This window comes from Anolis sagrei, chromosome 3, assembly GCF_037176765.1.
Source record: "Anolis sagrei isolate rAnoSag1 chromosome 3, rAnoSag1.mat, whole genome shotgun sequence".
Classification (NCBI taxonomy): Eukaryota; Metazoa; Chordata; class Lepidosauria; order Squamata; family Dactyloidae; genus Anolis; species Anolis sagrei.
The window spans coordinates 152,759,169-152,784,772 of NC_090023.1; the positions used below are offsets into that span (position 1 = coordinate 152,759,169).

General features: G+C 43.0%; 1 protein-coding gene across 5 annotated transcripts in view; it reads left to right on the forward strand.

Moving 5' to 3' along the window:
• ZMIZ1 (zinc finger MIZ-type containing 1) overlaps positions 1-25,604 on the forward strand; it is a 520,385-nt gene that overhangs the window by 160,677 nt on the left and 334,104 nt on the right. For 4 of the 5 annotated variants that reach the window (XM_060769065.2, XM_060769068.2, XM_060769069.2 and 1 more), the window contains exon 3: positions 596-723. The exons of the other annotated variant lie outside the window; for it this stretch is intronic. The gene's annotated coding sequence lies outside the window, so the exon portion shown is untranslated. The remainder of the gene's footprint in view (positions 1-595; positions 724-25,604) is intronic. 5 annotated transcript variants of the gene reach the window in all.

Below are 25,604 nucleotides of genomic sequence, written 5' to 3' on the forward strand. Positions count from 1 at the left end.
TGACAGTTTGAGAATTTCTAGTATAGAGAGAAATTAGGTACATTCTGTTGCCAGATGAATTGCTGCCTTCTAAGAAGCATTCTAGATTTATATTTGTAGGAAAAGAGGAACATTCCAGCTAAGGTGCTAGAATGGGTTTGGATATCTAAAAGAGCATTTCAGGTTCCTGCCTGGCTCTAAAAGGGGGGTGCAGATTTAATCCAGAGTTCTGTGCCCCTCATCCTGGCTGAGATACCTGTGCTCCGCTTTTCCAAGTTGTGGTATGCTTTCATTTAAAGTTTTAAATGATTGAAATGCCTCTCTTTGGGTGTAACTATGGAGTTTTCATCTAAAATATGTTACTTTTGCTCCTGGCCTTTTATCTTTGACCACATCCACCACATGAGTGTTGTTCTCCAATAACATTTCAGAGATTGAATCTGGCCTCTAAGCTGAAAGAGTTTACCCACCCGTGCGGTAAAGTTTATTGACTGGTCTTGTGCAAACCATAGCTTCTACCTAACCTACCTTACTCTGAGCTCCTTAGAACTAGGACATGGTAAATACAGAGGGAATAGTAAGAATAAAGCCTTCTCTTTTTCTCTTTTCCTTGCAGAAAGACTCTGAGGAATTAACTGTGTGAGATAACCTTCACTGTCAAGTTGTGCATCTTATCGGTAGCATCAAGAGTGAGACTCAATTCAGACCAGCAGCCTTTATTCCTAAATGCTGAATCAGCTAAAGGTAAAGGTGAAATGTTCACCACGTGCTGTGAGAAATAGAGATTCAGAATTTAGCGTCACCCAATAACATGTGTGCAATTATTGGGAATCGTGACCTGACCTTTCTTTCCTTTCCTTTCCTTTCCTTTCCTTTCCTTTCCTTTCCTTTCCTTTCCTTTCCTTTCCTTTCCTTTCCTCTTTCTTTCTTTCTTTCTTTCTTTCTTTCTTTCTTTCTTTTTTGGTGAAGAGTGAAACAAAAACAATGATTTACTTTTGGTTTTTCGATAAATAATATGGAATACTTGGAATTATTTGGAAGTAGTTAAATACTACTTTCAAACATATAGTAGTATTTGTTTTTGTTTGTGAGATTAATTTTAGTGTAAAGTAAATGGTTAGCTTTTGTGGTAGGATGAATAAACCATGTTGGAATTGGTCCATTTTGTGGATACCTTCAGCTTTTAGGAGGTTTTCAGGTCATAGTCAAACTCAAAAACCACTGGGCAAATTGACACCAAATTTGGACACAAGACACCAATCAGGCCAACAAGTGACCATCACTCATAAAAACACTGAAAAACACAGAGGAAGAGACTTTAAAAGCCAAAAATAACCCATTACAACGCATGTGCAAAATCACATATATACACGCAAACACACATATATACACATATACACAAATATATACACACATATATGCATATATACTCTCAAAACACATATACACAGAAAGGGGGGAGGGAGGGAGGGAAAGAAGGAGGGAAGGAGAGAAGGAAGGAAAGAAAGGTAGAAAAGGAAGGGAGGAGAGAAAGAAATAAAAAAGTGAAAGAAGGAAGGAAAGAGAGAGGGAAGGAAGGAGAGAAGGAAAGAAAGAGTGGAAGAGGGAGGGGAGGAATGAAGAAAGGAAAGAGCCAAGGAAGGATGGAATTAAAAAGCAAAGGAAGGGAGGAAAGAAACAGTGAGAGAAGGAAGAAAGAAAAAGGGAAAGAAAAAGAGGAAAGGAAGGAAAGAAGGAGGGAAGTAAGGAGAGAAAGAAAGAAGGAGAGAAAGAGGGATTGTAGGTTGGCCACAGTATTAAACAGAGGGCCAGGTCACAGTCCCTCAAACTGTTGGAGGGCCGGATTATAATTTGGAAAAAAAAATGAATGAATTCCTTTGCACACTGCACATATCTTATGTGTAGTGCCAAAAAAAAAACCCAAAAAACAATAATTAAAATGGAGAACAATTTTAACAAATATTAACTTATTAGTATTTCAATGGGAAGTGTGGGCCTACTTTTGGCTGATGACATAGGATTGTTGTTGCTGTTGTGTGCTCTCAAGTTATTTCAGACTCAGGTTGACCCTGAGTGAGGGCCGGGTAAATGACCTTGGAGGGCCGTATCTGGCCCCTGGGCCTTAGTTTGAGGACCCTTGCTTTAACCTATGAACATCTAGAGCAGAGCTTTCCAAACTTTGTGTTGGGACACACTAGTGTATCAACTGTAGTCCCTAAGTGTGTCATGTAAAAATGCTTCCCTGCCCCACAAACAAAGGCTGGTGTTGTTCAAGCGAAGATGCTGTTATATAATTTAAAAAAAACCCAGTTGCACAATTCGTTGATTGAGCTGCAGTAAATGCCACTAAATTTTCCAAATTAAGAAATGAAATTATGTTTCTCATGAGCTACATGGAGCAGCTATAGAAACTACACAAGAATCAACTGTAGTACATAAGAAATGTAAAGATCCAAACCTTGTTTATGCAGTAAAAATATGTGAAACTTACATATATTATAATTATTTAATATACATTGTATGAAACTCTTATAAGGAGTTGGTTTAACCTCCGGTTTGCCAGTAAAACTGAATTACTACGTTGTGAAAAGATGCATGTCTAAAAAGCGTGTCACCCACATGAAAAGTTTGGAAAGCTCTGATCTGGAGTCATGTGGATGGACTGTGGCCAGAATACTGGATTAGGTGAACCTTGAGTTTAATTCAACAAAAGCATGCTGACTCTTCTCTGGCAACGGTTGATGGCAAGCCAGTGATTGAACCTCAGTCCATTTCCTGATGAAGAAACATGAATAGATTTTTAATACTCCCTTGAAATAGAAGGCTGAAAAAGCAACTTGAAGAAGAGACAACTCATTGACTAAGATCCTTAAGGACCAAATGCTGCTATGAGCTGAATGCTCCTTTCAAGATCACCTTCTATGGAAGCTGAGTTGTATATGCATTTGGTCATTCTTTTATTTGGAGCTGTGTGATATCTTACAGGAATGAGCCACAGAAGGGTAAGCAGGTGCTGTCTCCTGTGGTTTAATATTAAGTCATCTTCATGCTTGGATGGAGAAGACTGGATAGAAGCCCACAGATGGTTTTAAGGCGACCCATCTATTTATCTCCCTCCTGCCTCTAAGTTACCTTGAAGCCAAAGAGGAGGGTTGCTAGGCAACTTCCCACATGCTTTCTCTAGCTTCTAGGATAATCATTAGACCAGCTGTCTGTAAGGGTGAAGGTCTGCAGAAGATGGAGATGAGTGTTGGCTTAGCCTGCTGCCATTCTCCCCCAGTATAAGGACTTGGTGGTTAGCTGTCATGGGGACTCCTGGGCCCAGGCCACAGGAAACTGGTATATTAATATATCTATGAGCTTTTATCAAATTATTTTGCTTATGAGAAACTCATTTCCCCCCTTCTCCCCTTCCCCTACCACATCATTGAAATTACTTACTTAGGCAATCCCTCGTTCTCCGAGTAGGATAGTCCTCCAAGGTCGGTGTCCTGGCGGTGGGTCCGTAGGTTACTGTGGAACCCTATTCTTGATCTGCATCTTCTCCCACAGTGAGGACATTGGTTTCCAGGTGGAAGGCAGTCCCTGTCGGGGTTGGCTTGACACGCCTTCCTCTTGTCACGTTTCTCTCTTTCGCCCTCCATTTGTGCCTAGTTCTCAATGTCTATGCCAGAGTTTATAAGGTTGACTTTGAGCCCATCTTTAAATCTCTTTTCCTGTCCACCAACATTCCATTTCCATTCTTGAGTTCAGAGTAGAGCAACTGCTTTGGGAGACGGTGGTCGGGCATCCGGACAACATGGCCAGTCCAGCGAAATTGATGATAGAGGACTATCGCTTCAATGCTGGTGGTCTTTGCTTCTTCCAGCATGCTGACATTTGTCCGCTTGTCTTCCCAAGGGATTTGCAGGATTTTCCGGAGGCAATGCTGATGGAATTGTTCCAGGACTTGCATGTGACATCTGTAGACAGTCCATGTCTCGCAGGCATAGAGCAGGGTTGGGAGGACAACAGCTTTATAAACAAGCACCTTGGTATCCCTATGGATGTCCCAGTCCTTAAACACTCTCTGCTTCATTCGGAAAAAAGCTGCACTTGCACTGCTCAGGCGGTGTTGCATTTCAGTTTCAATGTTGATTTTTGTGGAGAGGTGGCTGCCAAGGTAGTGGAAATAATCTACATTTTCTAATGCTACACCATTAAGCTGTATTCCTGGCAATGGGAAGGGATATGGTCGTGACTGCTGGAAGAGCACTTTGGTTTTCTCAGTGTTCAATGACAGGCCGAGGTTCTCATATGATACTGTGAAGGTGTTTAGAGTGGCTTGTAGGTCTTCTTCTGAATGCACACAGACAAAGTTGTTATCAGCATATTGGAGTTCTGTAACATGTTGTAACCTTGGTCTTGGCTTTCAGTCTGCTGAGGTTAAATAGCTTGCCATCTGTCCGATAGATGATTTCCACTCCGGTGGGAAGTTTCCTGTCAACAAGATGAAGTATCATAGTGATTAAGATGGAGAATAAAGTTGGGGCATTAACACATCCCTGTTTGACACCCGATTCCACCTTAAATGTGTCACTTTGGGAGCCATTGCTGTCCAAGACTGCTGCCATCATGTCGTCATTGAGGAGCCACAGAATGTTCACAAATTTGTTAGGGCACACGATTTTTTGGAGGATGGTCCAGAGAACACTGCGATTCATTGAAATTACACTTTATCAATGTTTTGCACATGTAGTCATTCCGATTCCCAAGAGTGTTCATCTGATACTTGCCTGGTGACTGTGAGGATTTGTCCTTGTAGTTACCCATTAGTAATATGACAATTGATGAACTGGCGGTTTAATGTAATCTCCAATATTCCAGCAGAGCCTGATGCAAACACTTTACCCCAAGATCAACTTGTACAGCACGTTTAGTATTTTTTTTAATAATTATGATGATAGATGTCCTTAAAGCACCTATCAATGGGTTTTAAACATGGATCCATAGGAATTAAGAATCAACTGATGTGACAGGTCCCCATCTGTTGCAAAGGGAGCTTTGCACCACCACCCTCAGCCTTATTCCAAACTCAGAGAAAAGAAGAACTGTTTAATTTTTAAGATTAAAAGCAGTTATGCTGCCACATAGCATGCTTTATGTAAAATAAATGTTTGGGGCTTAAAGGATTGATCCGCCTTTTAATAACCTTGTCACAGCCCCCCTGTGTAGTTATTAGAGCAGTCGACCAATTTAGCAATTGTTGAGCAACCTCCTTTTTTAAGCAAATTAATAGATAAATTTATTGATTTAAAATGTAAAGACTTAGCAATGGACCTCTTTATGAGTTGCTAATGAAAATGCAGATTTCTAGTTGAGCCAAAAAAAGTAGCCACCCACTGGTAAATGAAAAGGATACTTTCAGTATTTTGCATTTAATCTCCCATTGGAGTAAAACTGCCAGAAAATAGCTTCAAAATATAGCAGAAGTTAGGTTCTGTCTCTCTGTTCAAAGCTGTCCTTGGCAATTGACCAATCAGAGATTCAATTGATTGATCTACCAGCTAAAGCTTGTTTATATATTAATGGTGCAATGTTTTACTTCCTGTACCTAGGAATAGATACCATTGAACTCAATTAACTTTTCGTCTAAGTAGACATGTGTAACTTTGCACTGGAATGAGAGGCAACATGTGCAATTTTGTCAAGGAAGAGTAGTGAACCCATGTGATCCCTCCATTTTTTATTTACTTCAACTTTAGTTAATACAATAGTAATACACTTATTTATATTCCGCTTTATCTCCCTGGAGGGACTCAGAGCGGATTACAGTACACATAAAGGCAAACATTCAATTTCTTTTTACACAAACAACGATATACAATAGGCAGATAAGGGAAAGGCCTTCCCCTTTTTTCCATTTCTGGCATCTGAAGGTGATGCTCAACTTCCAGCCATGAGGAGGTGCTCTTGCTCCATTTTCCATGCCGAAGGAACCTTGTAGACATCCCTGATCTTTTTGCCAGCATATGGGGCACTCTTTTAGCTTCCCGCCAAGGTAGTACCTATTGATCTACTCACATTGCATGCTTTTGAACTGCTAGGTTGACAGAAGATAGGACGAAAATCAGGAGCTCAAACTAACTCACGGTTTTGAACTGTTGACCCTCCGGTCAGCAGCCTTTCCTGAAGCTAGCAGCTTTAACCATTGTGCTTACACTGTTTAAAACTGTAGTATATTATACTAGATGTGTAGAAATATATATATTGTGACTTGAAAGCAGGATGAGGATTAATATGCCTGATTTTAAAATTTTGGGATTCCTTATAAGCAGGGGTCCTCAAACTTTTTCAACAGAGGGCCAGGTCACAGTCCCTCAAACTGTTGGAGGGCCAGATTATAATTTGGAAAAAAACACACGAATGAATTCCTATGCACACGGCACATATCTTATTTTTAGTGGGGGAAAAACACTTTAAAGCAATACAATACTTAAAATGAAGAACAATTTTAACAAATATAAACTTATTAGTGTTTCAAGGGAAGTGTGGGCCTTTTTTGGCTGATGAGATGGGATTGTTGTTGTTGTTGTGTGCTTTCAAGTTGTTTCAGACTTAGGTTGACCCTGAGCGAAGGTCGGATAAATGACCTTGGAGGGCCGTATTCAGGCCTTAGTTTGGGGAGCCCTGCTTATAAGAGTCAAAAGAGGTTTTTAGCTGTGGGGGAATAAATCCATCTCAATCAACCACAAACAAGATTTTGTGTGTTTGTGGAGAGCTCACTTTCAACCATTTGCGAACTGTCCAAATATGTGATGGCTTTAGGACTATAACTACCATTATTCATGTGCTGTTATTCATTAGAAGTGATCATACCCTGTTCGCAGAAGGTTACAAGGTATCACAACATCAACAAAAAGTCATGTAGAAATTAAAAGATAGAATCACAGCCAACCATAAAAAAAGATGGGTGAATTATGAAATAAAGTCTCAAAAGAATTGCTAGGGAGAAACATTAGCAAATATGTGGCTAATGATATATTTTTTTTCTTGCCGACGTCTTTTGTACAAGGGCAACGTACAAATACTGATATGAGGCTTCCTCCTAGCAATGAAAGTCTAAACATGTTCCTTTCTCCTAGATAAGAGTATTCCGCACCAAGCTATGAAGGATAGTTTGTCTTATATCCTCTGCGAAAGAGGAGAAACTCGTCAAAGGTCATAGCAGATTGCCTGCCAGTTTATTGATATGTTGATACTCAGAAAAGCAAATATTTTGTGCTATTTGTTTAGGTTGTCCAGATTTTTAGTTGTTCATTTCTATTGTACAATTGAATACAGGATGCTCAAGCTCATATAACCCGCATAAAATCTATGTTTTAAGAAATGCAAGAATGACATTCTTGGAGAAGAATAGCAAAATACAATTCCTCCACATCTGCTGGGATTTGGAGTGCAGGACTCCCACGAAATTGAGAAAACAGAGAATAAGAAGAATAATTGTTTAAAACTGAGAGACATCTCTCTATGAATCTCTAGGTCTCTCAGCAATACTCTGTGGTCAGATTCTGGCAGAAGTTGAGTAGAGATTTGGACTGCATGGCCAAGATATTCCTAAAGAGAATCAAATCTGCAAACCATCGAGTTCACAAACTTGCAAATAAGGAGTGCTGATGGTACATCCAGGCATTTGGAAGTATTTTGTGTAAATTTATCAATTTTATCATAGGGCAAAGTTTGCATGCTAGTAAACTTGCACATTATTTAACCCTCCCTTCCAATATTTCCTGTATTTTTCTATATATTAAAATATACCAATTTTGACAAGTATGTATAATCTTGAGAGGATTCAGGCTAGTTCTTGAAGGAACATATTTCAAACGTGGAGCCACACTGAGGGCACTTCCAGACAGGGCTTAAACCTGCTCCAAAATGGATTAAAGAAGCTAATTTAAGTCCCCTTGCCCCACCCAAAACAACCGGGCTTTTCCGGTGGGTGTCTCCATGCCAGTGTGGTAATTTCAGTGCTGATATGGGGCCACTGAACCCCCATCCCCAAAAAACCTTAAAATTAAAAAAAATCTTACTGGATTGCCATAGCGCTGCTCCAGCAGATCTCCTGGTACAGGTGTGAAATTGCTCTTGTCGTCCTCACCCCCCCCCCCCCCCCCGCTGCCTCCTGATGCAACATTTTTATGTGCCGGAGGGCTGGCTGAACAGCTCCATAATGACCTTGTGAGTTATTTTTAAAATGTTAAGTCTTGGGGGGGGGGGGGGGGCTGGAAAGGGAGGAGTGCTGGAAAGGGGGGGTGCCATCTCGCATCTTTGGGCTCCGGGAGCCCAAAAGGTGCAAGATGTGTGTTGGAACTTATCCCTGGGTAATCGTGAGACTACCCATAGGGTCAGCCCCAACAGGGCCCACCCATAGGGTCAGTCCCCACAATGCCCATACCCCATTAAACCTTGGCCTTTCATGAAGGCCCAAATCTAATGAGATATCTAATTAATTTGAGATAAAGCAGGGTTCTTCTGCTTTGTCCCAAATTAATCCTCTTTTACCCAAAGCATAATTTGGAAGAGAAGCAAGTTGGAAGAACAAGATCAATAACACAGTGTCATGGCAAAACAGGTAGGGAAATGCTTTGTCTCTTTTAAAATAGATTGAAGAATGGTACAGGAGGACTGTGACTGTCTCATTGGAGCCTTTTAAAGAAAGGATTGGATGAACACTTGTCCAGCACAGGGGTCACGTCAGTTATTAATCTCACTGGGAAGACATTTTTAGAAGTTAGGACAGGGTGGGCAAATGCAGGTCTACCATCCCACTTCCTGAAGTGGTTTTACAGCAAGTCCTATTGTCACAATTGTAGTAATAGGACAGGTATTTGAAATTATCAAGAAATTGTTGAAAAACATGTTTCTTGAGTGCCGGGAAACTAATGAAGCATCTCCTGGGATGACAAGAACAAACTTTATAACAGTTTGAGACATTTTGTGCAAAATTCGCCTGGGGCTTTTTTGACACAGAAAACATGTTTTTGCACCATAGTGGTATTTTCTATGTAGAAAATACTATTTTCTGCACAAAAGGTGCTGTTTTCTGCATGGGCTGGGCACATTTTCTGCACACAGAGTGTTTTTTTTTGCAAAAATATCATTCGTGGATTTTTCACAGAATAAATCTTTGGCTGCAAACTGTAGTTGAGAAGTGTGCAGTTTTTAAAAACTGCCTTGCAACAGGAAGAATTTGGCCAAAAAAATTTGCATGTTTGAGAGTGAAATAGCCAAGATTTGCATCTTTACATAACGGTAATGCCTTCATATCTGCATTTCATCATTTGATTGGCAACAGATTATCTATGCGGCTCCTGTAAGGGAGTCAGACATGGCCCAGAGGTTGCTAGTCCTTGACCCTTTAATATTCTCAGTGCAGCAACTCCCAGGGTTGCTATTTGGAGGATTGGGATTGAATTGAGCAGCTAGTTGTATGGCTCTGCTACTGTCTATTGAAAGCACTGTGCTGTCAAGAGACCAGCCTTTTGGCAAATGGGCAAATAAATGTGTTAGCCAAAACCTGAGCAATAATTTTGGAAGAAAGTACTCTGTCCCCTTTGTTTTAGGCAATCCTCAGGCCGTTCTGTGTTCTCTCATGACCTTTCTGCTTACGAAAGAGGGCTGCTGTATGTGGCTGGATCTTGGCTTTGCATAGACTCCCTGTGCCTTAGCATTTAAAACGTTTGGAGACGGAGGCTGCTGCCTGACCCAGAGAGCTGCTGCACGTGAGCAGAGCTCCCTTGGGTATAAATACATCATGTTATAAAAGGAAAATGACTGAGAGCAGCAGGCTCTCTGGTGTGTTGATCTTCTTCCTGGAACTGCTAGCGATGATTCCCTTCTCTTGAGATCATCTCTCCGGAGTGATTCTAAGGACAACATCAGTTCCCAGCCAGTTGTGGAAAACCACACTAGAGGAGGTGCAAACGAAGCCCGTGGGATTCCCTGTTCTCGGGTGGGGCACAGGAGAGCTTGTACTTTTTCTCTCTATATCGGTTTTCCTTGCTTCATAGTCCTGCTTAAGCGTTCCCCAAAAAAACACTTTGCTTTGTTTTTGTTTTTGCGAGGTCTGTGCATTTAAACAGAGTCATCCTTGCTTTTCACATAATACAGGAATACACATGACAAGTTTACACATGACAGGGTTTTAAAAAACTGGTGTTTCTGGAATTTTAAAGTATACGTTTAATACTATTAGGTTTATAATACAGGCAGTCTCCAAGTTACAAACAAGACAGGTTCTGTAGGTTTGTTTTTAAGTTGATTTCTTTGTAAGTTGGAACAGGTACTTTTTTTGTGTAACTTTGGTCATGTGTGTGTGTGAGAGAGAGAGTATTCATAAAAATTTGAAGAGATCTTGTGGGCCATCCAGTCCAACCCCCTGCCAAGAAGCAGAAAAACCACATTCAAATCACCCTTGACAGATGGCCATCCAGCCTCTGTTTAAAAGTCTCCAAAGAAGGAGAGTCCACCACACTCTAGGGCAGAAAGTCCCACTGCTGAACAGCTTTCACAGTTAGGAAGTTCTTCCTAATGTTCAGGTGGAATCTTCTTTCCTGTAGTTTGAAGCCATTGTTCCGCGTCCTAGTCTCCAGGGCAGCAGAAAACAAGCTTGCTCCCTTCTCCCAATGACTTACCCTCACATATTTATACATGGTCATCATGTCTCCTTTCAGCCTTCTCTTCTGCAGGCTAAGCATGCCCAGCTCTTTAAGCCACTCCTCATAGGGCTTGTTATCCAGACCCTTGACCCTTTTAGTTACCCTCCTTTGGACACATTGCAGCTTGTCAATATCTCCCTTAAATTGTGTTGCCCAGAATTGGACACAGTATTCCACAGCAGAATAGAGGGGTAAAATGACTTCCCTGGATCTAGGCACTATAGTCCTATTGGTGCAGGCCAAAATCCCATTGACTTTTTTAGCTGCTGCGTCACATTGTTGGCTTATGTTTAGCTTGTTGTCCACAAGGACTCCAAGATCTTCATCACATGTACTGCTTTCGAGCCAGGTGTGCACACGCATGCATGCATGCATCCTTTAGATAGCATAGGAAAAGGTTAAGACCCCTCTAGTGTTTGTTTTGCTGTCTGTGCCCCTGTTCAGAAAATTTCACCTCACTTTCTGTCTCTGTGATAATTGGATTTTGAAAAATATGGCTTGTTGTGGAAACAAAAATTGGTGAGGAAGATTCAGTTGAGACCCCCGTTTCCCGTGGTAACTCTTTCAGGATTTCTCTCACTTCCTGCTGTCTCACTCTTGTTCTTCAATGAGTTGTTTGTAAGTCGGATGTTTATAAGTCAGAGACTGCCTGTACTATTATAATTTTAATCTGTAGAATCCTAGCAATTGAAATTTCGTATCAATAGTGAGATTTATCAAGTATAACCTGTTTAAAAGCATAGCAACTTTGTATTTTGTATCATCCCATTAGAGATGTGCCCTTCATTCTCTTCTGTCACAGCTCCACAGGTTATCTGAGAGGAGTCAAAGGGTATTCACTTCATACTTCATATTGGCAATGATTTTCCTGCTTTCCTGGAAACATCAAGGCTTGCCTTCCTTCCTTCCTTCCTTCCTTCCTTCCTTCCTTCCTTCCTTCCTTCCTTCCTTCCTTCCTTCCTCCCTCCCTCCCTCCCTCCCTCCCTCCCTCCTTCCTTCCTTCCTTCCTTCCTTCCTTGGATAAGTTAAAGTGGTAAGAGGGAGCTCTTTTCCATTGCAACAAAAGTCTGCCAAAAAAGTGGTCTTAGAGGAAGTTGAGTGTTCAGTTCAATTAAAATAGTCTTCCCATTTTTTCATGCTATTTGAGTTCTACTGTTGGCCCTCTGATAGGAAACGCTTTGGCTAGTGTCCTGCTAGTGCTTATACAGATATAGGTGCCAGTTGCCCCTTTTATGATAGCATGTAGAGATCTATTCACTGGCTTTTCTCTTTCATCCAGAAACCACCCAGTAGTCTTAAAGACATGGGAAGGATCCTTCTGTGTTTTTTACTGATGAGCAGAGAAAATAGGGAGACCATGGGGACTCATCTGATCTGAGATGCCAGCTAAAGGAAAATATGGATGTTCTCCATTTGAGAGGACACCCTTGTTTTCCCATAACTTACCAGTTGTGGGAAAACAAGGCGAGACCAGCTGTTCCTATGGCCTGAGTCCCTTTCCCCTTCTTTCCCGCATCACTGGTAAGTAACAGAGGCAGGGACCTCTGCCAGACCTTGATATCTTCCAGACAGTGGAATGACATTGAGCTACACATGCAGAGCTACACACAGATTAGAACTAGGTATGGATAGAGCCGTGTTGGATTACTCGTTACTCGTAATAATTTCATTAAAGTTACCTTTTTGAAGCAATTTCGAAGCATTTAAAAACCCGGAAGTCCCTTTGCCCTTACAAAGCTTTCTTCGCCATTTTTATTACGACTCAGGAAGTGAGTCGGAAACGATTCAGCATATTTTCAGCCCTATAGCCTCCTGGGAAGCTGGGAGGCTCCTTGCCTCCCCTCCCAGCCAATCAGGGGAGAAGTATTGGGAAGGGGAGGGCTTTTGGCACTGCCCGCCATTGCTGTATATAAAGGGGAGCACATGGCTCAGAGGCTCATTCGGAGCTGGGAAGGGAAGGGGGAAAGGGAAAGACAAAGACTAAAGGAAGGGAGCTTGGAAGAAGAGCACAGCAGGCAAGCAAGCAAGGAGAAAGGAAGAAGGACAGGGAGAAGGGATGTTGCCAGCCATGCTTGGCTGCCTGCCTGTTTCTTTTTTCTTTGTTTGCTGTGAGTTTGCTGTGAGCCTAAGAAAACACTAGAAATCCCATAGTTTCCTGCCTAGTGCCTATACTTCCCTAACTGCTGAAATCTGCTCAAAAGGCCCATAAAGCTCACAGGGCTGTTTCTTTTTTCTTCTTTGTTTGTTTGTTTGCTGTGAGTTGCCTAAGAAGACACTAGAAATCTCATAGTTTCCTGCCTAGTGTGTATACTTCCCTAACTGCTGAAATCTGCTCAAAAGGCCCGTAAAGCTCCCAGGGCTGTTTCTTTTTTCTTTGTTTGTTTGCTGTGAGTTGCTTAAGAAGACACTAGAAATCCCACAGTTTCCTACATAGTGCCTATACTAGCAGCTTAATACATAAATGTTTAGAACACATGCAGTGTAACGCCTGTATATTTGTACTTTTAGCTGTGACCTCTTGTATGGCAATGATGTGCTGATGATTTGTCAGAAGAAGACACTAACTTTTCTATTTGGTCAATTATTTAGCTAGAATTTTCCAATGATATCACCTAGTTACTGTTTCTTTCCCTCATAGCCAGGCACCTTAATGTTCATATTGACTTCTGATATCCGCCACGGCTATTAAAAGCTCCATGTATCCCCATGTAGCACATTAAGCCAATGCTATTGTTTAAATATAGATTATTAATGAAATGCCTTTTTATTTCTTTCTCAGTGAATACTTTTTGTACTAAGTTAATTTACACAGTTACGTCAATTCCATTTAAATTTAATTACTTTTTTTTTAAAAGTACATGTTTTCTACTCATTAATTCCCGTTTGATTTGTCATCTCCCGTTAGGTATTTAAGGCTTTGCTGGGTGATTTTACTTTCCCCATCTGATTGGCTTCACCTGAAATTGGAAGCCCTTCTATTATGATGAATTAATTTGGTTTTCATTCAAGCAAGCATTACTTTAATAATGATGAATTGCATAAAATGTAGTTTGGAGCCACTTAATTTATATAATAATAATAATGAGCAAGATTTTTAAAAAAATGAAACATACTTGAAGTTGAATTCACCAGTATTTTTATTTGTTTTTTGGGGGCTTATAGATGGGAATGGTTTTATCAGGCAGAGATTCACTAACACTTATTATAGTAAGCCCACTGTCCTGTGAACAAGGCTGGATGTAGGGACAAATAACCCAGATGATCATCTGGAGTTTTGAACATAAAGCTTGAGGCTTAGGAAAAGCTTCTCTCAGACTATCTACAAATAATAGTGCTTGTCTTCTCTTGTAAAATGGCAATGTTGGCCCAGGTGGCAGGCAGGGGATTCATATGTTATTTTTATGGTTGTAATTACTGGAAAGAGCATTTCTATCATTAGTGTCCATGTGTACATAATTGTAAGTGGCCTGTTTGCACAGTTTTCATCTGATAGGAATAAAGCTTGCACAGTTTTTGCACCATATTTGTGAAATGTGTTATGGGCATTCCAAAAGACGAAGATATGGGAACAGTTTGGAAGACATGTTCTGCTTGAGTCATTGCTTGGTCTAGGATTGGCCTTGATTTTGAAGCAATGTGCTTTAAAAGGTGCAAGCACAAATTCACAGAAAAATAACTGATATTTTGGGTAGTTCCAACACTACTCAAACTGTATTGTCGAAGGCCTTCATGGCCGGAATCACTGGGTTGTTGTAGGTTTTTTTGGACTATATGGCCATGGTCTAGAGGCATTTTCTCCTGACGTTTCACCTGCATCTATGGCAATCATCCTCAGAGGTAGTGAGGTCTGTTGGAAGTAGGAAAATGGGTTTATATATCTGCGGAATGAACAGGGTGGGACAAAGGACTTTTGTCTGCTGGAGCTAGGTGTGAATGTTTCAACTGACCACCTTGATTAGCATTTACTGGCTTGGAAGTGCCTGGGGGGAATCTTTTGTTGAGAGGTGATTTGATGTGCCTGATTGTTTACTCTCTGTTGTTTTGCTGTTATAATTTTTGAGTTTTTTTAATACTGGTAGCCAGATTTTGTTCATTTTCATGGTTTCTTCCTTTCTGTTGAAATTGTCCACATACTTTTGGATTTCAATGACTTCTCTGTGTCGTCTGACATGGTGGTTGTGAGAGTGGTCCAGCACTACTCAAACTTCCCACTCCCTCTCCTGATTGGCTGAAAAGTGAGGCTGGTCAGGATCCATGCAGGGATTGGCCTGGGGTTCCCCTGACATCACAGCCTAAAGAAGGAGATTCCCATGGCAGGAAGGAAGCTTTGAGTTACACACACACACACACACAGAGCAAGAGAGAGAGATGGAGTGCTGGTAGTTGGACAGTTTGAAGGTCCAATCCATTATCTGAGAGGTTGCAAACCTGGAGTGCTGATATGGGTATACAGATGAATCCTTCATTAACTCAAGTTTCCAGTTCCATGTGTGACAAAGATCCAAAAGACAAGGGATAATAGTTGCAAGTAATTAGGGTCTTGGCTGCCCATTCAGAAAATGAATGAATTCATATTTGCTGAGCCTCCTCTTCCACTGGTGTGGTGTACTCTCAGCCTCAATTTAATGGACAAACATCCTGAGCTCATCTTGGTAACTAAGGGGATATCTGTCCTGCATGCATACACAAATGTCCTGACATTATCTGTCAGTATAAGGCAGTGTTTCTCAACCTGGGGGTTGGGACCCCTGAGGGGGTCGCGAGGGGATGTCAGAGGGGTCGCCAAAGACTATCAGAAAACACAGTATTGTCTGTTGGTCATGGGGGTTCTGTGTGGGAAGTTTGACCCAATTTATCATTGGTGGGACACAGACTGTTCTTTGATTGTAGATGAACTATAAATCCCAGTAACTACAACTCCCAAATGTCAAGGTCTATTTCCCCCAAATTCAAAGCATGGGGGTTCTGCATGGGAAGTTTTGCCCAATTCTATTGTTGGTGAGGCTCAGAATTCTCTCTTTTTTGTAAGCAAGCTATAAATCCCAGCAACTACAACTCCCAATGGCAAGGTCTATTTCCCCCCAATTCCACCAGTGTTCACATTTGGGCATATGGAGTATTCGTGCCAAGTTTGGTCCAGATCCATCATTGTTTGAGTCCACAGTGCTCACTTGATGTAGGTGAACTACAACTCCCAAACTCAAGGTCAATGCCCACCAAACCCTTCCAGTATTTTCTGTTGATCATGGGAAATATATCCTGCATATCAGATATTTACATTACGATTCACAACAGTAGCAAAATTACAGTTATGAAGTAGTGAAAATAATTTTATGGTTGGGGGTCCCCACAACATGAGGAACTGTATTAAGGGGTTGCGGCATTAGGAGGGTTGAGAAACACTGGTATAAGGGACCCTGATCATGGTCTCTGTTCCCAAAGGATTATGCAACCAAGATACATTTGATACACTTTATACATTTTAAGAATAGACACAGTACACAAATAATATAAGTTACACATAAAACTTCAATAATAATAATAATAATAATAATTATTATTATTATTATTATTTATTTATATTCTGCTCTATCTCCCCAAAGGGACTCAGGGTGAATTCCAAACATAAAAGGCAAACATGCCCGAATACAACAACAATACATCCATGCTAAAAAAAAAAAAAAAAGTATACAACCCAACTTATAAATACAAATTATAATTTATATCAAGTTGATACATTTATTAAAGGATTAGATTTAATAGATTTTTGGGGGTACAGTTGCTGCTAGGTCCCTTGGAGCCTTTAGCGTAGTGGTTCTCAATCTGTGGGTCCCTAGGTATTTTGGCCTCCAACACCCAGAAATCCCAGCCAGTTTGCTACCTGTTAGGATTTCTGGGAGTTGAAGGCCAGACATCTGAGGACCCACAGGATGAGAACCACTGCTCTAGCAGCTTCACCATTGCACAATTTTGGAGCCACATAAAAAGTTTTAAAAATAAAAGAAAAATCATATTTCTTTCTTGAAGTCTCTTTATTCTTCATATATTTTTGGGAGGAGGTGCCATGGCTTTATAACATTACCATTATTGTCCAGTACTCAGGCCAATGCAGACAAAAGATACATTTATTTGTAAAATTTGTGGAAAACCCAATTATTATAAAATCTCCTGTCAGTTAGGGTAGAAGTGCTGATTTATGAGACTGCTTTACAGACATTTGAATAAAGACACCTGCAAGGGGCCCTCTTGGTCTTTCCGGTAAGGATCATGTTTCAAGTGATCCTTGCAAGAAGCATTTCTTTTTTTGAAAGTCTTTCTTGGACAGTTGGTTCTCCTTGAGTAGACTGGGTGAGCTGTTGTAACACAATCGCCATCCTGTTCATATCAGAACTTGGTCTTTGCCAAGTAAATACATTCAATACTGTTTTTCCCCCCTCCCTTCCCACTGGCCTCATAAAATATGGCAAGGGTTGACTTTGTAAGCTTTGAGTTACACACACACACACAGAGCGAGCGAGAGAGATGGAGTGCTGCAAGTAGAAAGAATGTTATTAGCCCTCATGGACACCAAGAATGGTGCTATTTAGAAAGCTGCACGTGTCACAGTATGTATTTGGCTCTTTGTCACATTGCTATTTTTGTCCCTTTGGCACACATGATAGTATTTGGTTGTTTGGGAGGGAGGGACTTCCTCAAAAATGGAGCTATAGAGGTGATATTTCAGGACCAGAAAAAAACAATGCTGGTGTCCATTTAGTATTAGAAATACAAGCAATTAAAATTATCACAGTCCTCTAATCTACACCCCAAACTGGGATCTAGACACAGTTGTGTTATGTTTACAAATTAGGGGCAAAATTAGTCTGTTTCTTAATGGCATAGTCTGTTGCCATATGTGAACCTATAACGCCCCCCATTAAACATCAGGAGACCTAATTTTGCATTCAGGTCTCCTTTTGCATACTATTTATTATTTATTTATTTACAGTATCTATACCCTGCCCTTCTCACCCCAAAGACGACTCAGAACAGCTTTACAGAACAAACATACGGCAAACATTGTACAATTAACAAAGACAGATGATACAAACAGAGATGAAGGCAGTTTTTCCCATCTTATTTCCGGCATCTTGGAGGCTATGTTCGACTCTGGCCATGGGGTGGGGAGGGGAGGGGTGTTGTCGCTCCATCTTCCATGCTAAGGAGCTTTCCTCTGATCGATATCCTTAAGGGTTCCTTTATCACAATGGTTCTCAACCTGGGGTCCCCAGATGTTTTTGGCCTTCAACTCCCAGAAATCCTAACAGCTGGTAAACTGGGAGTTGTACAACCACTGCTTTATAACCTCCCAGCTAAAAGTGGTACCTATTTTGTCAATTTGCATTTCTGTTTTTGACCTAGTAGGTGGGCAGGTGAGCTAATGGCGGGTGCTCATCCCAACCCGGGCTCGAACGTTTGACCTTCCGATTTGCAGGATTTTTTCGCAGCCAAGCGGTTTAGCCTGCTGTGCTAAGCCAGGCCCCTATTGTATTATTGAGAAGCATCCCATCCTGCCCAGAACTCCACTCAATGTCTTTGTTTTATAAAAGACTGTCAAAATCAGCATTTCTGTTACACATTTTGAGTCCTCTTGGGAGAAAAATGGAAGTATTGTAGTGCACTGGAGTATTTGTGCCACCTGTTCCCACACAATTACAATCCCTGCTTAATGGGTCAACTCTGGTTGGCACTGTTATTTGGATTTAGGCCCCATATTTTACCTTGGAATGTATTTTTGCTAACCTGTTCATTTTCACAATACAGAAGATTGTAGATATTGATAACAATTTTCAGTTCTAAATGCGGCTCTTCAGATTCTACACATTTTATATCTCCTTTCCAAACGTATTTAAAATTGTGACCTTCTCAAGACTGAACATTAAATGATTGGGAAAGGAAGAGATGATAAAATACTGGAAAATATTGAAAGAATTTTCAGTTCCAGGCTACATTTATCTTCAGGCCACACAGATTTGATGATCTATGTCGAATGAGATATTGCAGTCCAAGCCTATGGCATATGGGGAGAAAGGCATGTCGGACCTTGGGGATCTGGGGGCTGAACGAGGATTGAATGATGAGTCGACTGAGGGAAGGGGAGAATCTTTGGGCAGTCATAGGATTGAGAACATTGTGGAGTGGCAGCGGTCTATGATGGCCGCTCAGAGGACGATCAATAATATAACAACAGATTTTTTGGTCCAGCCAACCGCAGCCTGCACTCAGGATCATCATCTACAAACTGACATGTTCGCGGTGGACATTGCTGACCAATTGATAAACAGAGGCAGATGGACCTCTAAGAGGGCAGTTTGTAATTCCTTGGCCCAAATCCTGGGTAAAAGACAACAGGATATAAGACTAGAAGCCATAGTGTGGTTATGGAGGGACTTCCAATCATCTGACCGTTCCTCCCGTCTTCAAATAACACCAGAAGACAATTCATGGCTCGGAGAGCTTATGGCAAAGCGCTCTGTCTTAAAGAAATGGGGCATTACCATTAGGAGGGTAGTTGTGGACCCCCAGATACGCCCCTTATTTGCCTCCGGGGTTCCTTCTCGCCATACACCATCAGGTCCCCGTGTGAATTCCACAATTAGCTCCCCGGTTAGGGCCTCCCCCTCCCCCCCCTCCTGGTTCATACCATTTTGAGACCCCATCTGCCCCGGTCGCCCCCGCTCAACCAGCCACACTCCTTCGCTCGAGAACACTCCCCTTATTCAGCCCACTCAGCTCCCTTGATGTTTCATTATCTACCTCATCATCAGAAACATCCTTACCTAACGCCCAAGGGAGATTATTCCCCAGCCCGACTTCTTCCTCTGAGAGCTGACTAGTCATAGATCCTGCCCATGTAGGGGGGGGGGGAGGGCTCCAGAGGAAGGGGGTGCCATTCAAGTCGTGTGGGGGAGGAGAATAGCGGTTCACCAACATCCCAGGGAGAAGCGCAACAGAGTTCTTGCGACCCTGGAGAAGGTAGGTAGTGGTAGGCTCCATGGCAGCCCCCTTGGCCTTAAGGTCCTGCTGATTAATGCCAGATCCGTTAATGGTAAGACCGCGGCCATCCAGGACTTGATCACGGATGAGAGGGCGGATCTGGCATGCATCACCGAGACCTGGCTGGATGAGCTGGGGGGAGTAAATCTCACCCAGTTGTGTCCACCTGGTTTCGGAGTGCATCAGCAGGCCAGACAAGGGGGGCGGGGAGGAGGGGTCGCAGTGGTCTTCCGGCAATCCATCGCCGTGACCAGATGCGTTGTCCCGCAAGCTTCTGGGTTTGAATGTGTCCACTTGAAGGTGGGGAGCCGTGACAGTGTGGGGTTCCTGTTGGTGTATCGTCCACCCCGAGATCCAGCAGCTTCCCTGTCTGAGTTAGCGGAGGTGGTCTCTAATTCGGCTTTGCTCTCCCAGCACCTGGTGGTGCTGGGAGACTTTAACATCCACGCCGAGACCACTTTATCTGGCGCAGCTCAGGACTTTATGGCCACCATGACGGCCATAGGACTGTCACAGATAATATCCGGCCCCACGCATCAAGCTGGGCACACTCTCGACCTTGTCTTTGTGGCGGACGACGAATTGATCAGAGTGGAAGATCAAAACATCCTTCCAGTGTCATGGTCTGACCATCATCTGATCACATTTAGACTTACTGCGACCCTAAACCTCCGCAGGGGTGGAGGACAAATTAAGATGGTCCGCCCTAGGAGACTGATGGATCCGGATGGATTCCTGAGGAATCTTAGGGTTCTTCCTGCCTTGGAGCCTGGCGATTCTATCGACGCCTTGGTAACTCTCTATAACGGGGAGATGGCCAGGGCGTTAGATATGATCGCACCCGAACGCCCCATCTCGTTGCGTCGTGACAGGCCATCTCCTTGGTTCACCGAGGAGCTGGCTGTGATGAAGCACACGAGAAGGGGGCTAGAGCGCAAATGGAGGAAATCTCGAGATGTATCTGATCGAACACGGGCTAGAGCCTCTCTTAAGGCATACTCCGTGGCCATACGGGCGGCCAGGAAGTCATTCACGACCGCTCGTATAGCATCTGCAGCAAATAGATCATCGGAGCTGTTTCGGGTCGTGGGAGAACTCCTCCACCCACCTGCGGTGGAGGGGGTCCCTGACGACCCCGCAGCTCGGTGTCGCGATTTCGCACACCATTTTGCAGATAAAGTCGCCCAGATACGCCTCGAGCTCGACTCCAATTCCATCGCAGTGCCTGAAGAGGTGACGGAGGTACCTGCTTGTCCAATTTTGTGGGATTCTTTTAGGCTTGTTCTTCCTGAAACCGTAGAGGAGGTTCTTGGGGCTGTGAGGGCGACCACCTCACCTCTAGACCCATGCCCATCTTGGCTCATTAAATCAGCCAGGGAGGGGTTGGTTGACTGGTTTGTATTGATTGTCAATGCATCGTTGGAGCAAGGGATTTTTCCATCTGGTTTGAAACAGGCAGTGGTTCGTCCACTCCTCAAAAAAGCTTCCCTTGACTCCACGGTGCTGAATAACTACAGACCAGTCTCCAACCTCCCTTTCTTGGGTAAGGTGCTGGAGCGGGTGGTCGCCTCGCAGCTCCAGGGCTTCCTAGACGATACCAACTACCTAGATCAGGCACAGTCTGGTTTCAGGCCTGGCCATGGCACCGAGACAGCCTTGGTCGCCTTGGTGGATGACCTCCGCAGAGAGCTGGACAGGGGGAGTGTGACTCTGCTGGTTCTCTTGGACATCTCAGCGGCTTTCGATACCATCGATCATGGTATCCTTCTGGGTCGTCTCTCTGGGATGGGCCTTGGGGGCACGGTTCTGTCGTGGCTCCAGTCCTTCCTGGAGGGACGCACCCAGATGGTGAGGCTGGGAGACGCCTGCTCGGACCCCTGGCCTTTGACCTGTGGGGTCCCGCAAGGATCTATCTTGTCGCCCATGCTCTTCAACATCTACATGAAACCGCTGGGAGAGGTCATCCGGAGTTTTGGAGTTGGGTGCCATCTCTATGCGGATGACACACAACTCTACTACTCCTTTCCACCTAATTCCAAGGAGGCTTCTCGGGTGCTGGACGAGTGCCTGGCCGCTGTGTCGATCTGGATGAGGAAGAACAAGCTGAAGATCAATCCCGACAAGACAGAGGTCCTCCTGGTCGATCGTAAACCGGAGCGGGGTATAGGGTGGCAACCTGTGTTGGACGGGGTTACACTCCCCCTGAAGCCACAGGTCCGCAGTTTGGGTGTCCTCTTGGATTCTTCGCTTACACTTGAGGCTCAGGTGTCGGCGGTATCCGGGAGGGCCTTTGCACAACTGAGACTTGTGCGCCAGCTGCGACCGTACCTTGTGAAGGCGGATCTGGCCGGGGTGGTCCACGCCTTGGTCACCTCTAGAATGGATTACTGCAATGCGCTCTACGTGGGGCTGCCCTTGAAGACGGCTCGGAAACTACAATTGGTCCAGCGGGCAGCAGCCAGGATGCTAACTGGAGCTCATTATCAAGAGAGGTCAACCCTCTTGTTCAAGGAGCTCCACTGGCTGCCATTTATTTTCCGAGCCCAATTCAAGGTGCAGGTGCTCACCTACAAAGCCTTGAACGGTTTGGGACCACCCTACCTGCGTGACCGCATTTCCATCTACGAACCCACACGCTCGCTCCGGTCATCTGGGGAGGCCCTGCTCGTTATCCCACCTACGTCGCAAGCGCGCTTGGTGGGGACGCGGGACAGGGCCTTCTCTGTGGCGGCCCCCCGACTCTGGAATGCCCTTCCAAAAGAGCTTCGTCAGGCCCCTACTCTGGCAGTTTTCAGAAGGAACCTAAAAACTTGGCTGTTCCGATGTGCCTTCGCAGATTAGGAATCCCCATCCCAAGTCCTAGATGCACTTTAGCACAACTAACATTGCTGCACACCACACTTTAATCCTACGTTCCTCCTGCCATCTCAGCACTTTTAACCCTGTACCCCATTGCGCTGGCCGAACCAGTTTTAATAGTGTCTTGATGTATTGTCATTGTGGTTATTTTGCTTAATTATTTGATTTGCTTTGTTTATCGCTGTGTTATGTTTTCTATTGTATTGTGTTTTGTGGCTTCGGCCCGTGTAAGCCGCATCGAGTCCTTTGGGAGATGCTAGCGGGGTACAAATAAAGTTAATAATAATAATAATAATCTGTGTATATTGTATTTACCCTCCCTCAACATAAATCCACTTCTCCCCCTTGTCGTTATGTGCTGATATGTGTTGATGTACTCTTTGACATATGTGTGCTTCAACAGCAGACTTGTGGCAGTCACACTGCCTCTCAGAGCTGTCAAAGGAATGTCAACTCTTCTTGTAGAGCCCAACTCCACTGAAATGCCCAGATCACTGACCTTTTTATGTAACAAAATGCAATGTCTTCCAAATGGATTAAACATAGATGGAGGAGTTCATTCCCCCTGCACTTTGATGTAAAACGTCCAAATAACATACCGAGAGATCTCTAATTCTACGCTCAAAAATGTCAGTATTAAGTGGACTTGAACAAGAGGGCTGCAAGTTAATTTGAGGCATGAAATAGATATATTTATATGGAATGCCTTGGTTTAATCTTCTTCTAATTTATTCAGTAAAGAAATGGGCACCAGTGCGGCACTAGAGGCAAGAAGATAATTCTAATTTTATGTCATAGTCATAAAGGTCTACTTGCTGTCATCCAGGGTGTTACATTCTCCTATTAGTCCATGTGCCATACATTGGCCCCCTACTGGGGAGGGGGGAACTGGCAAGTAGACAGCTTTGTATAGATTTTATTTCTTTTACATACCTAATCCAAACCACTTATTTGAATTCTTGGTGCATATTTAGGAGCTGGTGAAAAGGAGAAACAACTTTAATAAAAGGAATGTAATAACTGATAAGTTTAGCTCAGGATATGGTTTCCCAAGTGCTAGTGTTATTTTTCTTGTAATCTAAAACCAGGAACTTTCCTATTCTAGTTACAAAGATCAAGAATGATGGATTAGCATTGTCTATGCAACCGTGAAATAGCTCAGTTACCAGCAGGGCCGTAGCCAGAAAAAAATTCGGGGAGGGTTGACAATTTTGGGGGGGGGGGTTGAAAATTTCGGGGAGGGTTAAAAATTTCGGGGGAGGGGGAGTTGAAACCTGCCTCCTGGCTCAAGCTGAAGCAAAGAGCACAGTAGGGAGCAGAGCAGCCTTCAATAGCCTGCAGTTCCACCCCTGTCAACCACCTCCACTAAGTCTGGCCTCCTTAATGAGAGCATTCAACACATACCCCCGCAACTTGGTTGCTTCGCTAAATCAGCTATTGCTGCAAGTAATGACAATGTGAATAAATTGTCAATATTTGCTTGAGATAGTGCTTACAGTTCTGGAGGGACTCTTAATTTTTTGCATCTCATAGACTTAGCATGGGGATTGGGTTAACCAGTTAAAATTAATGAGTAAACCAGTTTTTTTTTAAATCTGAAACATTTCGGGGGGAGGGTTTGAACCTCTAAAACCACCCCCTCGCTACAGGCCTGGTTACCAGGATCTTCCTATGTTGGAGCCTCTTTGCCCAGGAGTGTGACTGAACATGATGTTCTGTTGTTGTAGGTTTTTCAGGCTGTATGGCCATGTTATAGAAGCATTCTCTTTTGACGTTTCTCCTGCATCAGTGGTAGGCATCTTCAGAGGTTGTGAGGACCTCACAACCTCTGAGAATGCCTGCCATAGATGCAGGCAAAATGTCAGGAGAGAATGCTTCTAGATCATTGCTATACAGCCTGAAAAACCTACAACAACCCAGTGATTCCAACCATGAAAGTCTTCGACAGAACATGATATTTCCAGAATCCCTTTGCTTACAATAGTATGGACTGCATTTGCTGCCCTTAATACTTCCCTCTTTTCTCCAAGTAGATGAAGCTATACAAAGTTTGACAAAGAGAGAAGAGATCTGCTCTAAGAAACATAACATATTTGGAGGCACATCTTAGCTAGTCCCTTTCATGGCACACAGTTTGAGAGCCACTGAAGTGGAAGAATGAGTTTGGGGAGTGACCACAAATGGATTAAAATTGCCTTAGCTTCTCTCCCTTGAACCAAGGAAAAGACTTGTTTGTTCCTTGTGTGGAATTGTTATGACTAGAGACACAAATCAATGTTGACCCACTGCAACGATAACACTGGCCAACACACATTTTGGTGTCTCAGATGTCAGCCCTATTTGTGGTTATACTTGACTTGCTGATTCCAAAAATAGCACCAGTTTCCCCCATCAGCTCTAGTTTTTGAGATACAAAACATATGCCATCTTGCAGTCACCATCTGCTCGCCCAAAGAAAATCTAGCTCTAATTTTCAGCTCTAGTTTCTTAGACAACCATATCTAAGAAACTAGAGTGGATGTGTTCTATGCAATTCAATTTTCTGAATCAGTGTCCCAAATAATCCTAGGAAGAGGCATAAACACCAAGACACCAAGAATTGTTTTGTTGGGCAGTTTAATAAAGGGTATAGTCTTTGGACTATCTCTACTACTTTTCCCCAGTGTTTCTGGACCTGCGCTTGAAGGCATCTATGGATGCAGTGGTGTCTCTTCCTTTCTCCCTCCATTTTGGCATCACAGGGAAAAGACACAGAATACAAATTTGAGGCAATGAAGGGGGAAGATGTAGATGCTGATTTTTATGACACCATATGCCTTCCTACCCCCATCAAAGTAAAAATAACTGTTTTAGAGCATGAATTGAGATTGTTTATTCAGCTAGCTGGCTCACATCCAGAAGCTAGCAGTTTGAGTGGAATTTATAGAATCGTTTTCAGGCTTGAAAGAAATAATTCAGTTCAATAATTCTAGGAAAAAAACAAGAGCAGAAATTAAAGAGAGCTGGCAAAGAAACCCTCAACAACTGTATATG